Source organism: Microcebus murinus, unplaced genomic scaffold (genome assembly GCF_040939455.1).
Source record: "Microcebus murinus isolate Inina unplaced genomic scaffold, M.murinus_Inina_mat1.0 scaf006_hap2_Mmur4.0, whole genome shotgun sequence".
Lineage (NCBI taxonomy): Eukaryota > Metazoa > Chordata > Mammalia > Primates > Cheirogaleidae > Microcebus > Microcebus murinus.
The window spans coordinates 478,808-491,207 of NW_027438952.1; the positions used below are offsets into that span (position 1 = coordinate 478,808).

General features: G+C 63.0%; 3 non-coding genes across 3 annotated transcripts; all 3 read right to left on the minus strand.

Moving 5' to 3' along the window:
- Positions 1–2,714: 2,714 nt before the first annotated feature.
- Positions 2,715–2,833, minus strand: LOC142866484 (5S ribosomal RNA). The gene has a single exon (XR_012916465.1). It is a non-coding gene; the product is annotated as a 5S ribosomal RNA (ribosomal RNA).
- Positions 2,834–6,544: 3,711 nt separating this feature from the next.
- Positions 6,545–6,663, minus strand: LOC142866426 (5S ribosomal RNA). The gene has a single exon (XR_012916406.1). It is a non-coding gene; the product is annotated as a 5S ribosomal RNA (ribosomal RNA).
- Positions 6,664–10,420: 3,757 nt separating this feature from the next.
- On the minus strand, positions 10,421–10,539 carry LOC142866485 (5S ribosomal RNA). Its single transcript, XR_012916466.1, has one exon. It is a non-coding gene; the product is annotated as a 5S ribosomal RNA (ribosomal RNA).
- Positions 10,540–12,400: the final 1,861 nt, after the last annotated feature.

Here is a 12,400-nt window from a genome sequence, read left to right on the forward strand (position 1 = left end):
GGTGGCGAGCTAGCGGCATTCAGAAGAGCGAGGCCCGCAGTCTGTGCGGAAGACACCTGCGCTCGGGTGTGTGTGGCGGCGCGATTCACAAGCAGCTCTAGACGTTAAACCAAGGAGAAGCCAGGGAGTTCCCAACGCCCCAGGTGTCCTCAGCCCACGACTGGCTGCTGTGGGAATGCGAAGCCCGGCTCCTTGTCTCAGAGCGGGGTTCCCAGGAGGATCAGGCTGAAGCTGGGACTTGGCCTCAAAGTGTCCCCTCGCACGGCCACCCCCTTCCCCTTCCTGCTCCTCTACTCCTGGTGCCCCTCCATCCAGGGGCCAGACCTTAAAGAGTCACCGCAAGAGAATCCTGGTCCCAAAGGAGCCTTCTGGGGGACCGGTGCTGAGAGAGGTTGTGGGCATGGCCCGCTGGGGCTCTGCCCGACCCAGGGCTGAGAGATGCCACCTCCCAGCTCTGGGTCCCTGCAGGAAGTGTTGGCAAGCACAGGGCCGGTCCTCCAAAGGCCCAGGTGCAGGGAGCCCAGGCCAAGCAGCCTGTGGAAGAAGCCACTTGCCGTGCCACCCCGGGAACAGGACTGCAGGCCCCGGCCCTTCCCACCTCCTCCTCCTCCTGCTCCTCCTCCTCCCCCCCGGCCCCCCCCCACAGGGCACAGGGCTCAGAGACACCTCAGACTCTTGCTACCCAAAGTGCAAAGGGCATCAGTTGCTCCTCCAACCCCCCCGCCCAGCAGACCACGTTGTCCAGCCAGCCCCCGGGCCTCCCTGGGGTGCCCAGCACAAAAGTGCAGACACCCACCGGACCCTCAATCTCAGTTTTCGGAGGTTTTTGCCACTCTAAGGACCCGCAGGCCAGCTGGGCCTTCGGGCAGGACAGAGAGCCCCGGAATCCGACGTGGAGAGCTGCGTGTACGTCCCCATCAGGAGGCAGTCCCCACCTCCGCGGCTCTCCCCTTGCGGGGAGCGGCAGCCCAGCCGGCAGCCGCAGGGCCTCAGGGAAGACACCAGGCTGGGCCCCCGCGGCACAGCGGGGGCACGTCCCCCGCACTCACGCGACTTAGGGACGGCTGCTGGAGACTGCTGCGGCCACCCTGCTGCCGGGTTTCTGGAGGGCTTCCTGGAAGCAGCATCCACACCAAGCCCTTGGAAGGCCCAGGCGACGGAGGAGCCGGTCAGGCAGGGGAAGAGGACGGTGACCGGCCGGGCGGGGAGGAGCCGGTCAGGCGGGGGCCCAGGACAGTGACGGGCCTGGCGGGGGAGGAGTGCGTCAGGCAGGGGCAGAGGAGACGGGGGCTGGGTAAGGGTTAGGGTGACAGTTAGGGCACAATTCACAATCCCAAAGACGTGGAAGCGACCCGAGTGCCCATCCATCCAGGAGTGCATCAATAAAATGTGGCGCGTGGACACCACGGAGTGCCATTCGGCTGTGAGGAGCAGCGGTGAGAGGGCGCCTCTCGTGTTCTCCTGGCCAGAGCTGGAACCCGTTCCAGTAAGCCAGGTATCCCAAGAATGGACACACGAGCACCACGTGAGCACGCTCACCAGCAAATTGGTACGAACGAATGGACGCCTAAGTGGACAGAGAGGAGTCACCTTCATCGGGTGGGTGTCGGGCGGGTGGGGGGAGGGGAGGGGCATACACATCCATTAGGCATGGGGTGGGTGCGCACCGACTGGGGGATGGGCGCACTTGAAGCTCTGACCCGAGGGGGGAGGCTTGGAGAGGGCAAGGCACCCGACCTTAACATTGGTACCCCCACAATACGCTGGAACAACATGAGAGGTATATGAATAAGAACACAGGGGGGGCTGGGCGCGGTGGCTCACGCCTGTAATCCTAGCTCTCTGGGAGGCCGAGGCGGGCGGATTGCTCCAGGTCAGGAGTTCGAAACCAGCCTGAGCAAGAGCGAGACCCCGTCTCTACTAAAAATAGAGAGAAATTAATTGGCCAACTAATATATATAGAAAAACACAGCCGGGCGTGGTGGTGCATGCCTGTAGTCCCAACTACTCGGGAGGCTGAGGCAGCAGGATTGCTTGAGCCCGGAGATTGAGGTTGCTGTGAGCTAGGCTGACGCCATGGCACTCACTCTAGCCTGGGCAGCAAAACGAGACTCTGTCTCAAAAAAAAAAAAAAAAGAACACAGGGGGGAGGGGGGCACGGGCAACACATGTCACCTGAATACTTGTACTCCCATCATCTGCTTGAAGAGAGAGAGAAAAGAAAATGCAATCCTAGAGGTAAGAGACACTTTTTAAAAATAATGAATCCGAAGAGAAAAGTAAAAGGAGGCCTGTGGAGCAGGTCTGGGTGTGACTCCGGATCCCCCAACATCAGGTGCCACCACCAAAGATTCCTGCGTGTAGCCCATAGAACCCCAAAAGCAACGGGACGAGTTCTGGTCACATACTCCCTCAAAATGACATCCTGGCCTTCTTCTGGAACTCCCTCCCCTCTCAGACTCTCAAGGTTTCCTCCAGCGTGTCGGTTCCCACAGAGCAGACCTTTGGTCTGAGACCTGACAGTCCAGATGCCACGCATGCTGCCGCGTGGCCGCGGTGTCACGGCTTGGGACAAGAGGAGGCCCCACGGTGCGGGCTGGGGCGCCAGGCACCGCGGGCGGGCGCTGAGGGTGGGGGTGACCCCCACCCCGGGCCGCCGCCGCGCTCCCAGAAAGGGGACAGAACAAGAGGCAAAAAAAAAAAAAAAAAGCAGCAGCCTGTGGCACCCGGTATTCCCAGGCGGTCTCCCATCCAAGTACTAACCAGGCCCGACCCTGCTTAGCTTCCGAGACCAGACGAGATCGGGGGCGTTCAGGGTGGTGTGGCCCTAGACGGCGGCGGAGGGCGCCCCTGCCCCGCTCGAGAAGCCGAGCCTCTCTGGGCTTCCCCGCCGCCGCCTCCCGCCCCAGGCCCCGCGCCGGGCCGGGCCGTTTGAGTTCGCTGGCCGGGTCCCCCGGGCTCCCAGGGACGGGGGTGATGGGCGGGGCGGGGCGGGGCGGGGGGCTGTCTCTCTATACACACACACACACACTCACACTCACTCACACTCACACAAGATGCGCCTCCACGGCTGGACTCGCCAAGGTGGAGCCCTCCCAGCCCCCCTCGTCTCCTCGCCCGGCCTCCTTCACCTACCCGCTGCCCACCCCCAGCGCGTCGCTGCCTGCCGCTGACTGCGCACGCGCGGGACGCTCGCCCTTTGACCCCAGCCAGGGGCTGCCCTCCCCCACAACCCCTTTCAGCTGCGCCCCCCCCTCGCCCTGTGGGTGGGCTGCCGCCTATTCCCCCGGGCCAGGGCTGGGGCACAGCCAGTGTATGGGGCGTCTCTCTCTGGGGATGTGTCCCATGGGTGGGGTGGGGTGGCGTGGTTTGGGGGGCGCTGAAGAAATCAGTCCCCTCCATCTCCTACCTCTGGAAAACGCCCAAGCCCGTGGAGAACTGCCGGCACCGCTTCGTGGGGGCCGGGACCCTCCTCCGTGTCCTAGTCCAAGGGGCCTGGGCCTGGCCGGGGCTGCATTGGACCCCGACCACCCTGGCGTGTGGACTCGCTAAAAATCGGCCATTAGATATTGGATTCCAGCTTCCTGGAGGTCATTTCACTAATGAGTGCACCGGAAAGAGTTTCCTAATCCATCTGTGAGGGTGGCAACTGAAAGAGAATTTTAAAGCTGACAGAATAGGCGAGGGAAGGCATAGGAGATTTCCACACCCAGCAAGGAAGACTTTCCCGAAATGGAAGAAAGAAACGAGCAAACAGAGACACCGGTAGCCCGCCCGGAAAAGAGTCTGCCCCTGAGAGAAAGCACCCTGACCAGGTTCACCCGTGGGTGGGTGGCGAGCTAGCGGCATTCAGAAGAGCGAGGCCCGCAGTCTGTGCGGAAGACACCTGCGCTCGGGTGTGTGTGGCGGCGCGATTCACAAGCAGCTCTAGACGTTAAACCAAGGAGAAGCCAGGGAGTTCCCAACGCCCCAGGTGTCCTCAGCCCACGACTGGCTGCTGTGGGAATGCGAAGCCCGGCTCCTTGTCTCAGAGCGGGGTTCCCAGGAGGATCAGGCTGAAGCTGGGACTTGGCCTCAAAGTGTCCCCTCGCACGGCCACCCCCTTCCCCTTCCTGCTCCTCTACTCCTGGTGCCCCTCCATCCAGGGGCCAGACCTTAAAGAGTCACCGCAAGAGAATCCTGGTCCCAAAGGAGCCTTCTGGGGGACCGGTGCTGAGAGAGGTTGTGGGCATGGCCCGCTGGGGCTCTGCCCGACCCAGGGCTGAGAGATGCCACCTCCCAGCTCTGGGTCCCTGCAGGAAGTGTTGGCAAGCACAGGGCCGGTCCTCCAAAGGCCCAGGTGCAGGGAGCCCAGGCCAAGCAGCCTGTGGAAGAAGCCACTTGCCGTGCCACCCCGGGAACAGGACTGCAGGCCCCGGCCCTTCCCACCTCCTCCTCCTCCTGCTCCTCCTCCTCCCCCCCGGCCCCCCCCCACAGGGCACAGGGCTCAGAGACACCTCAGACTCTTGCTACCCAAAGTGCAAAGGGCATCAGTTGCTCCTCCAACCCCCCCGCCCAGCAGACCACGTTGTCCAGCCAGCCCCCGGGCCTCCCTGGGGTGCCCAGCACAAAAGTGCAGACACCCACCGGACCCTCAATCTCAGTTTTCGGAGGTTTTTGCCACTCTAAGGACCCGCAGGCCAGCTGGGCCTTCGGGCAGGACAGAGAGCCCCGGAATCCGACGTGGAGAGCTGCGTGTACGTCCCCATCAGGAGGCAGTCCCCACCTCCGCGGCTCTCCCCTTGCGGGGAGCGGCAGCCCAGCCGGCAGCCGCAGGGCCTCAGGGAAGACACCAGGCTGGGCCCCCGCGGCACAGCGGGGGCACGTCCCCCGCACTCACGCGACTTAGGGACGGCTGCTGGAGACTGCTGCGGCCACCCTGCTGCCGGGTTTCTGGAGGGCTTCCTGGAAGCAGCATCCACACCAAGCCCTTGGAAGGCCCAGGCGACGGAGGAGCCGGTCAGGCAGGGGAAGAGGACGGTGACCGGCCGGGCGGGGAGGAGCCGGTAAGGCGGGGGCCCAGGACAGTGACGGGCCTGGCGGGGGAGGAGTGCGTCAGGCAGGGGCAGAGGAGACGGGGGCTGGGTAAGGGTTAGGGTGACAGTTAGGGCACAATTCACAATCCCAAAGACGTGGAAGCGACCCGAGTGCCCATCCATCCAGGAGTGCATCAATAAAATGTGGCGCGTGGACACCACGGAGTGCCATTCGGCTGTGAGGAGCAGCGGTGAGAGGGCGCCTCTCGTGTTCTCCTGGCCAGAGCTGGAACCCGTTCCAGTAAGCCAGGTATCCCAAGAATGGACACACGAGCACCACGTGAGCACGCTCACCAGCAAATTGGTACGAACGAATGGACGCCTAAGTGGACAGAGAGGAGTCACCTTCATCGGGTGGGTGTCGGGCGGGTGGGGGGAGGGGAGGGGCATACACATCCATTAGGCATGGGGTGGGTGCGCACCGACTGGGGGATGGGCGCACTTGAAGCTCTGACCCGAGGGGGGAGGCTTGGAGAGGGCAAGGCACCCGACCTTAACATTGGTACCCCCACAATACGCTGGAACAACATGAGAGGTATATGAATAAGAACACAGGGGGGGCTGGGCGCGGTGGCTCACGCCTGTAATCCTAGCTCTCTGGGAGGCCGAGGCGGGCGGATTGCTCCAGGTCAGGAGTTCGAAACCAGCCTGAGCAAGAGCGAGACCCCGTCTCTACTAAAAATAGAGAGAAATTAATTGGCCAACTAATATATATAGAAAAACACAGCCGGGCGTGGTGGTGCATGCCTGTAGTCCCAACTACTCGGGAGGCTGAGGCAGCAGGATTGCTTGAGCCCGGAGATTGAGGTTGCTGTGAGCTAGGCTGACGCCATGGCACTCACTCTAGCCTGGGCAGCAAAACGAGACTCTGTCTCAAAAAAAAAAAAAAAAGAACACAGGGGGGAGGGGGGCACGGGCAACACATGTCACCTGAATACTTGTACTCCCATCATCTGCTTGAAGAGAGAGAGAAAAGAAAATGCAATCCTAGAGGTAAGAGACACTTTTTAAAAATAATGAATCCGAAGAGAAAAGTAAAAGGAGGCCTGTGGAGCAGGTCTGGGTGTGACTCCGGATCCCCCAACATCAGGTGCCACCACCAAAGATTCCTGCGTGTAGCCCATAGAACCCCAAAAGCAACGGGACGAGTTCTGGTCACATACTCCCTCAAAATGACATCCTGGCCTTCTTCTGGAACTCCCTCCCCTCTCAGACTCTCAAGGTTTCCTCCAGCGTGTCGGTTCCCACAGAGCAGACCTTTGGTCTGAGACCTGACAGTCCAGATGCCACGCATGCTGCCGCGTGGCCGCGGTGTCGCGGCTTGGGACAAGAGGAGGCCCCACGGTGCGGGCTGGGGCGCCAGGCACCGCGGGCGGGCGCTGAGGGTGGGGGTGACCCCCACCCCGGGCCGCCGCCGCGCTCCCAGAAAGGGGACAGAACAAGAGGCAAAAAAAAAAAAAAAAAGCAGCAGCCTGTGGCACCCGGTATTCCCAGGCGGTCTCCCATCCAAGTACTAACCAGGCCCAACCCTGCTTAGCTTCCGAGACCAGACGAGATCGGGGGCGTTCAGGGTGGTGTGGCCCTAGACGGCGGCGGAGGGCGCCCCTGCCCCGCTCGAGAAGCCGAGCCTCTCTGGGCTTCCCCGCCGCCGCCTCCCGCCCCAGGCCCCGCGCCGGGCCAGGCCGGTTGAGTTCGCTGGCCGGGTCCCCCGGGCTCCCAGGGACGGGGGTGATGGGCGGGGCGGGGCGGGGCGGGGGGCTGTCTCTCTATACACACACACACACACTCACACTCACTCACACTCACACAAGATGCGCCTCCACGGCTGGACTCGCCAAGGTGGAGCCCTCCCAGCCCCCCTCGTCTCCTCGCCCGGCCTCCTTCACCTACCCGCTGCCCACCCCCAGCGCGTCGCTGCCTGCCGCTGACTGCGCACGCGCGGGACGCTCGCCCTTTGACCCCAGCCAGGGGCCGCCCTCCCCCACAACCCCTTTCAGCTGCGCCCCCCCCTCGCCCTGTGGGTGGGCTGCCGCCTATTCCCCCGGGCCAGGGCTGGGGCACAGCCAGTGTATGGGGCGTCTCTCTCTGGGGATGTGTCCCATGGGTGGGGTGGGGTGGCGTGGTTTGGGGGGCGCTGAAGAAATCAGTCCCCTCCATCTCCTACCTCTGGAAAACGCCCAAGCCCGTGGAGAACTGCCGGCACCGCTTCGTGGGGGCCGGGACCCTCCTCCGTGTCCTAGTCCAAGGGGCCTGGGCCTGGCCGGGGCTGCATTGGACCCCGACCACCCTGGCGTGTGGACTCGCTAAAAATCGGCCATTAGATATTGGATTCCAGCTTCCTGGAGGTCATTTCACTAATGAGTGCACCGGAAAGAGTTTCCTAATCCATCTGTGAGGGTGGCAACTGAAAGAGAATTTTAAAGCTGACAGAATAGGCGAGGGAAGGCATAGGAGATTTCCACACCCAGCAAGGAAGACTTTCCCGAAATGGAAGAAAGAAACGAGCAAACAGAGACACCGGTAGCCCGCCCGGAAAAGAGTCTGCCCCTGAGAGAAAGCACCCTGACCAGGTTCACCCGTGGGTGGGTGGCGAGCTAGCGGCATTCAGAAGAGCGAGGCCCGCAGTCTGTGCGGAAGACACCTGCGCTCGGGTGTGTGTGGCGGCGCGATTCACAAGCAGCTCTAGACGTTAAACCAAGGAGAAGCCAGGGAGTTCCCAACGCCCCAGGTGTCCTCAGCCCACGACTGGCTGCTGTGGGAATGCGAAGCCCGGCTCCTTGTCTCAGAGCGGGGTTCCCAGGAGGATCAGGCTGAAGCTGGGACTTGGCCTCAAAGTGTCCCCTCGCACGGCCACCCCCTTCCCCTTCCTGCTCCTCTACTCCTGGTGCCCCTCCATCCAGGGGCCAGACCTTAAAGAGTCACCGCAAGAGAATCCTGGTCCCAAAGGAGCCTTCTGGGGGACCGGTGCTGAGAGAGGTTGTGGGCATGGCCCGCTGGGGCTCTGCCCGACCCAGGGCTGAGAGATGCCACCTCCCAGCTCTGGGTCCCTGCAGGAAGTGTTGGCAAGCACAGGGCCGGTCCTCCAAAGGCCCAGGTGCAGGGAGCCCAGGCCAAGCAGCCTGTGGAAGAAGCCACTTGCCGTGCCACCCCGGGAACAGGACTGCAGGCCCCGGCCCTTCCCACCTCCTCCTCCTCCTGCTCCTCCTCCTCCCCCCCGGCCCCCCCCCACAGGGCACAGGGCTCAGAGACACCTCAGACTCTTGCTACCCAAAGTGCAAAGGGCATCAGTTGCTCCTCCAACCCCCCCGCCCAGCAGACCACGTTGTCCAGCCAGCCCCCGGGCCTCCCTGGGGTGCCCAGCACAAAAGTGCAGACACCCACCGGACCCTCAATCTCAGTTTTCGGAGGTTTTTGCCACTCTAAGGACCCGCAGGCCAGCTGGGCCTTCGGGCAGGACAGAGAGCCCCGGAATCCGACGTGGAGAGCTGCGTGTACGTCCCCATCAGGAGGCGGTCCCCACCTCCGCGGCTCTCCCCTTGCGGGGAGCGGCAGCCCAGCCGGCAGCCGCAGGGCCTCAGGGAAGACACCAGGCTGGGCCCCCGCGGCACAGCGGGGGCACGTCCCCCGCACTCACGCGACTTAGGGACGGCTGCTGGAGACTGCTGCGGCCACCCTGCTGCCGGGTTTCTGGAGGGCTTCCTGGAAGCAGCATCCACACCAAGCCCTTGGAAGGCCCAGGCGACGGAGGAGCCGGTCAGGCAGGGGCCGAGGACGGTGAGAGGCCGGGCGGGAAGGAGCGTGTCAGGCAGGGGCAGAGGACGGTGACCGGCCGGGCGGGGAGGAGCCGGTCAGGCGGGGGCCCAGGACAGTGACGGGTCTGGCCGGGGAGGAGTGCGTCAGGCAGGGGCAGAGGAGACGGGGGCTGGGTAAGGGTTAGGGTGACAGTTAGGGCACAATTCACAATCCCAAAGACGTGGAAGCGACCCGAGTGCCCATCCATCCAGGAGTGCATCAATAAAATGTGGCGCGTGGACACCACGGAGTGCCATTCGGCTGTGAGGAGCAGCGGTGAGAGGGCGCCTCTCGTGTTCTCCTGGCCAGAGCTGGAACCCGTTCCAGTAAGCCAGGTATCCCAAGAATGGACACACGAGCACCACGTGAGCGCGCTCACCAGCAAATTGGTACGAACGGATGGACGCCTAAGTGGACAGAGAGGAGTCACCTTCATCGGGTGGGTGTCGGGCGGGTGGGGGGAGGGGAGGGGCATACACATCCATTAGGCATGGGGTGGGTGCGCACCGACTGGGGGATGGGCGCACTTGAAGCTCTGACCCGAGGGGGGAGGCTTGGAGAGGGCAAGGCACCCGACCTTAACATTGGTACCCCCACAATACGCTGGAACAACATGAGAGGTATATGAATAAGAACACAGGGGGGGCTGGGCGCGGTGGCTCACGCCTGTAATCCTAGCTCTCTGGGAGGCCGAGGCGGGCGGATTGCTCCAGGTCAGGAGTTCGAAACCAGCCTGAGCAAGAGCGAGACCCCGTCTCTACTAAAAATAGAGAGAAATTAATTGGCCAACTAATATATATAGAAAAACACAGCCGGGCGTGGTGGTGCATGCCTGTAGTCCCAACTACTCGGGAGGCTGAGGCAGCAGGATTGCTTGAGCCCGGAGATTGAGGTTGCTGTGAGCTAGGCTGACGCCATGGCACTCACTCTAGCCTGGGCAGCAAAACGAGACTCTGTCTCAAAAAAAAAAAAAAAAGAACACAGGGGGGAGGGGGGCACGGGCAACACATGTCACCTGAATACTTGTACTCCCATCATCTGCTTGAAGAGAGAGAGAAAAGAAAATGCAATCCTAGAGGTAAGAGACACTTTTTAAAAATAATGAATCCGAAGAGAAAAGTAAAAGGAGGCCTGTGGAGCAGGTCTGGGTGTGACTCCGGATCCCCCAACATCAGGTGCCACCACCAAAGATTCCTGCGTGTAGCCCATAGAACCCCAAAAGCAACGGGACGAGTTCTGGTCACATACTCCCTCAAAATGACATCCTGGCCTTCTTCTGGAACTCCCTCCCCTCTCAGACTCTCAAGGTTTCCTCCAGCGTGTCGGTTCCCACAGAGCAGACCTTTGGTCTGAGACCTGACAGTCCAGATGCCACGCATGCTGCCGCGTGGCGGCGGTGTCGCGGCTTGGGACAAGAGGAGGCCCCACGGTGCGGGCTGGGGCGCCAGGCACCGCGGGCGGGCGCTGAGGGTGGGGGTGACCCCCACCCCGGGCCGCCGCCGCGCTCCCAGAAAGGGGACAGAACAAGAGGCAAAAAAAAAAAAAAAAGCAGCAGCCTGTGGCACCCGGTATTCCCAGGCGGTCTCCCATCCAAGTACTAACCAGGCCCGACCCTGCTTAGCTTCCGAGACCAGACGAGATCGGGGGCGTTCAGGGTGGTGTGGCCCTAGACGGCGGCGGAGGGCGCCCCTGCCCCGCTCGAGAAGCCGAGCCTCTCTGGGCTTCCCCGCCGCCGCCTCCCGCCCCAGGCCCCGCGCCGGGCCGGGCCGTTTGAGTTCGCTGGCCGGGTCCCCCGGGCTCCCAGGGACGGGGGTGATGGGCGGGGCGGGGCGGGGCGGGGGGCTGTCTCTCTATACACACACACACACACTCACACTCACTCACACTCACACAAGATGCGCCTCCACGGCTGGACTCGCCAAGGTGGAGCCCTCCCAGCCCCCCTCGTCTCCTCGCCCGGCCTCCTTCACCTACCCGCTGCCCACCCCCAGCGCGTCGCTGCCTGCCGCTGACTGCGCACGCGCGGGACGCTCGCCCTTTGACCCCAGCCAGGGGCCGCCCTCCCCCACAACCCCTTTCAGCTGCGCCCCCCCCTCGCCCTGTGGGTGGGCTGCCGCCTATTCCCCCGGGCCAGGGCTGGGGCACAGCCAGTGTATGGGGCGTCTCTCTCTGGGGATGTGTCCCATGGGTGGGGTGGGGTGGCGTGGTTTGGGGGGCGCTGAAGAAATCAGTCCCCTCCATCTCCTACCTCTGGAAAACGCCCAAGCCCGTGGAGAACTGCCGGCACCGCTTCGTGGGGGCCGGGACCCTCCTCCGTGTCCTAGTCCAAGGGGCCTGGGCCTGGCCGGGGCTGCATTGGACCCCGACCACCCTGGCGTGTGGACTCGCTAAAAATCGGCCATTAGATATTGGATTCCAGCTTCCTGGAGGTCATTTCACTAATGAGTGCACCGGAAAGAGTTTCCTAATCCATCTGTGAGGGTGGCAACTGAAAGAGAATTTTAAAGCTGACAGAATAGGCGAGGGAAGGCATAGGAGATTTCCACACCCAGCAAGGAAGACTTTCCCGAAATGGAAGAAAGAAACGAGCAAACAGAGACACCGGTAGCCCGCCCGGAAAAGAGTCTGCCCCTGAGAGAAAGCACCCTGACCAGGTTCACCCGTGGGTGGGTGGCGAGCTAGCGGCATTCAGAAGAGCGAGGCCCGCAGTCTGTGCGGAAGACACCTGCGCTCGGGTGTGTGTGGCGGCGCGATTCACAAGCAGCTCTAGACGTTAAACCAAGGAGAAGCCAGGGAGTTCCCAACGCCCCAGGTGTCCTCAGCCCACGACTGGCTGCTGTGGGAATGCGAAGCCCGGCTCCTTGTCTCAGAGCGGGGTTCCCAGGAGGATCAGGCTGAAGCTGGGACTTGGCCTCAAAGTGTCCCCTCGCACGGCCACCCCCTTCCCCTTCCTGCTCCTCTACTCCTGGTGCCCCTCCATCCAGGGGCCAGACCTTAAAGAGTCACCGCAAGAGAATCCTGGTCCCAAAGGAGCCTTCTGGGGGACCGGTGCTGAGAGAGGTTGTGGGCATGGCCCGCTGGGGCTCTGCCCGACCCAGGGCTGAGAGATGCCACCTCCCAGCTCTGGGTCCCTGCAGGAAGTGTTGGCAAGCACAGGGCCGGTCCTCCAAAGGCCCAGGTGCAGGGAGCCCAGGCCAAGCAGCCTGTGGAAGAAGCCACTTGCCGTGCCACCCCGGGAACAGGACTGCAGGCCCCGGCCCTTCCCACCTCCTCCTCCTCCTGCTCCTCCTCCTCCCCCCCGGCCCCCCCCCACAGGGCACAGGGCTCAGAGACACCTCAGACTCTTGCTACCCAAAGTGCAAAGGGCATCAGTTGCTCCTCCAACCCCCCCGCCCAGCAGACCACGTTGTCCAGCCAGCCCCCGGGCCTCCCTGGGGTGCCCAGCACAAAAGTGCAGACACCCACCGGACCCTCAATCTCAGTTTTCGGAGGTTTTTGCCACTCTAAGGACCCGCAGGCCAGCTGGGCCTTCG